Genomic DNA, 3383 nt, shown 5'->3' with positions numbered 1-3383 from the left:
CGATTGTCTTAGGATCTCAGTTACGCATCTTAGACAAGCAATGTAGGTTATTTTTCCACTGATTAAACACCCGGGATATCTCATGTTTTGACAAACCGGTCAGCTTTGCTGTTTTCAAAATTGATTGTGCTTTCAGCCAGACGAGCACCTCGCAATAAGCCATTTATCGAACTCCGGAAGATCCTTTTTTTTTTACCATTGTAATCAACACTGTTTATGATGACTGACCAGCAGCATCCTCAAATAGAACACGTGGTGACGCACGTGACCAAGTATTTTAAATAAACGTCGTGTAAGTGACATTCACGTACATCTGCATAAAGGTTTCTAATTCAGTGGATGGTACGTGTGGTTATTTTTATATCTTTATAGGCAAGTTGTGTTTATATTGTCTTATGGACAAGGTAAATGACACACACACACACACACACACACACACACACACACACACACACACACACACACACACACACACACACACACACACACACACACACACACACACACACACACAGTGTTATAGCCTTATTTACTTCTCTGATACTAAGTGGTAAAAAGCATTTGCATTCTTATAATGGTTCTATGTGATCTAAATCTAGTTATAAAAATTGAAAATACGAGAATGTTTCAACAAATAAAGCTAAGAAACACGCTCGCTGTCATCGTATGAGAAGCCCTTTATTCTAATACAGATGAATGATGCATAATCTGACTTAGTACAAATCACTTTTCCGCATGATTGTCAAACCTATTCATGCATCTGTTCCACCTTACACCAAAGCATCTCTCTCCAAGTATAAGAAACTGCTCTCGAGATCCTTTAACTAGGAACCAATAGGATTCTTCCAAGGATGGAAATTATTGTGCGATTGGTAGCGTTAGTATTAGATTATCATGCAGCATGATGACACATTCACGCAGTAAACCTAAGAGTGTTTGAGATAAATGTTCAACTCTAGCTGATCGCGAATACTCAAAGTATCATTCGGCATTCAAAGTACACACCGGTTAAGAAGAATCTCCTTCCTCCTTAATATACCAAAACACTGTTATAATGATCTTTGTTAGGACTAATTAGAATATTTCTTAAGTGAGAGATAATTGGTTTTCCACATCATGGGTTTTTTCCCTCTTTCTGGTGTCTCGATGCATCCAAATTGTGTTCCTCGGACATGCAAAAGTAGTTTTTTACGCATAATCGCTCGTATTGTCATATTATAACTGATAATGCAGATCTGCGCTGCTGACGTCATCTCACTGTCTTACAAGGAAAAATATGATGCAATCGCTTTCTTCACTTATTCTAAACCTCTCCCCACAAATGATGTATTTTAGAAAACATGGGGTTTTTGAATTGTAATGTTTTTTATTTTATCTTTAAAATTTCAATAATTCGAATCCAACAAAATAAAAAAAATCAAAATAGATATGAATCAGACTACTACCAGCTTCGTTTACTAAGTATTTACCATATCTGCTATTTTGAATACTGACACACACACACGCGCGCACACGCACACACATAAATGAGATAACGACAACTTTATCACTACATAAACCTGAGAACCAGTACATTATATGCAATAAAAGATGACCTAAATTGTCTGTGAAATAGCTATCTGCTAATTACAACCTTTAGCACGAGACACGTGATAGTATAACAAGAGTTATTTCATGTAATATTGCTAGCGCGAGAGAAGGTAGTTATTGTTGTCATAAGGCAGCAATAGAAATCTGTCTCCATAAAGTCATTTTTATATAATCGGGCTCTGTAGAAACTAGTATCTGAAATGAGTCCAACATTATTCAATGAATTCGGCTTCTCTTTAAAAACAAAAACGATGTATGTTTTAAACTTGTACTTCCACAGGCTATTAAAACAGATCTTATAATTTAAGAAAAAAAACATGAATGTGTTTATTCCACCAGTATGATTAAACAGTGGAAAATAGCAGGAGAACCTTAACTTCTGAGACTCCAAATTTCGGCACAACGATTGGCGAAATATTTCAATAGTTAGCTCTCCTACTGAAGTATAGTATCAAACGCAAGCCACGTGGTCTGATAGGCGAATTTAAAGAGCAAAAAGAAAAAAACTAGAATTCAAAAGAGATGCATCGACCAGGTCGGTGTTCCATTTGCGCAGCTCAAGGAAAGGTGAATTGCACGCGTTGCAGCTGCGTTCTACCGGAACTAATACCCGACATATATTACACTCCCTTTCGGGCTCGTGACTTGTAATATCTCTCAAGGGATTGCCCGTAGTTATCCCTCGCACACCGGCCCGGAGAAGAAATTAAACCATAAAGCGAAACACCGGAAAGGCTTAACTTTCAACGTTCGTGGAACTTGGGTTCGGTGAAGGGTAAGACGGAGTAGCGATTTTGTGACACACGGGTCGCCAAATCACTCTTCGCCTTTTGTGTGTTGCGCTGCGAGAATGTTACAAGAGAAAGATATCGTAAGGAGGTCAATTAAGAAAACGAAGGAACAGGTAACGGTTCCCGATTTGTGTCTTTCATTTTCGGTTCAAAAGTGGAATTTATGTTCGTTCCGACATCGGCAACCGAAGAGGTTATTGGTGGATTCATCTAAATTAAGTACTCCCTTCAGAACGACTGCTCTGTCAGTGATGCCTTTAGTTGCACCATCATAAAGCGAAAGATGGTTGACCTCGTAAATCTGTTAAAACAGCGCCCTCTTCTGACAGGAAATCTTATCAATAAAATCGTCTTGAATTTTATATTAGCGAATTAATTATCCGTATCACATAAAATTTGTTACGTCGTGATCAATGACTGTTTGGGTTTCTAAGATTACAGCTCCTACAAACAATTATATTTGTGTGTAGGAGCTTCCATGCTTGCTAAAGACTTGGTTTTGTTCTCAAAAAGGCTTCAAAAAGTGTATATATTTTTATTAATTTGTGGTTGATAAAATTATTCATGAGTTCGAGTCAAATACGCAAACGAAATATTACTACTATTGAAGCTTCAAAAGGAGTTTTGAAACGTAACACAACAGTCCCATAATCTTTGGTATGAATAGCCTTGATATTTGTAATCCACCGATCTTCCTCATAAACTTCCTAGTTTCTGAGGAAGATCGGTGAATTAGAAATAGTGCTCCTGGGTCAATGTTGTCCTTAATTTAAACACTATAAAAAAACAAAAAAGATAACTAGGGACTCTATTGAAGAATGTATCTTTTAATTAGTGCAGTACCGATGCAACTTATGCAGTAGGTTGAATAAAAATAATTTCGTAGACCTATTTATCTGTAATAATAGGTTCCTACAATATACCACGTGACTTAACAAGATATAAGAGCAAAGATGCTTTCCAAATGACAAGGGAGAGTCGTGCCGAATACTAGAAATAATA

The sequence above is a fragment of the Typopeltis vanoorti genome, chromosome 7 (genome assembly GCF_054136105.1).
Source record: "Typopeltis vanoorti isolate ZY-2024b chromosome 7, IOZ_Tvanoo_1.0, whole genome shotgun sequence".
NCBI lineage: Eukaryota > Metazoa > Arthropoda > Arachnida > Uropygi > Thelyphonidae > Typopeltis > Typopeltis vanoorti.
Note: the sequence above shows the minus strand (reverse complement) of the source record.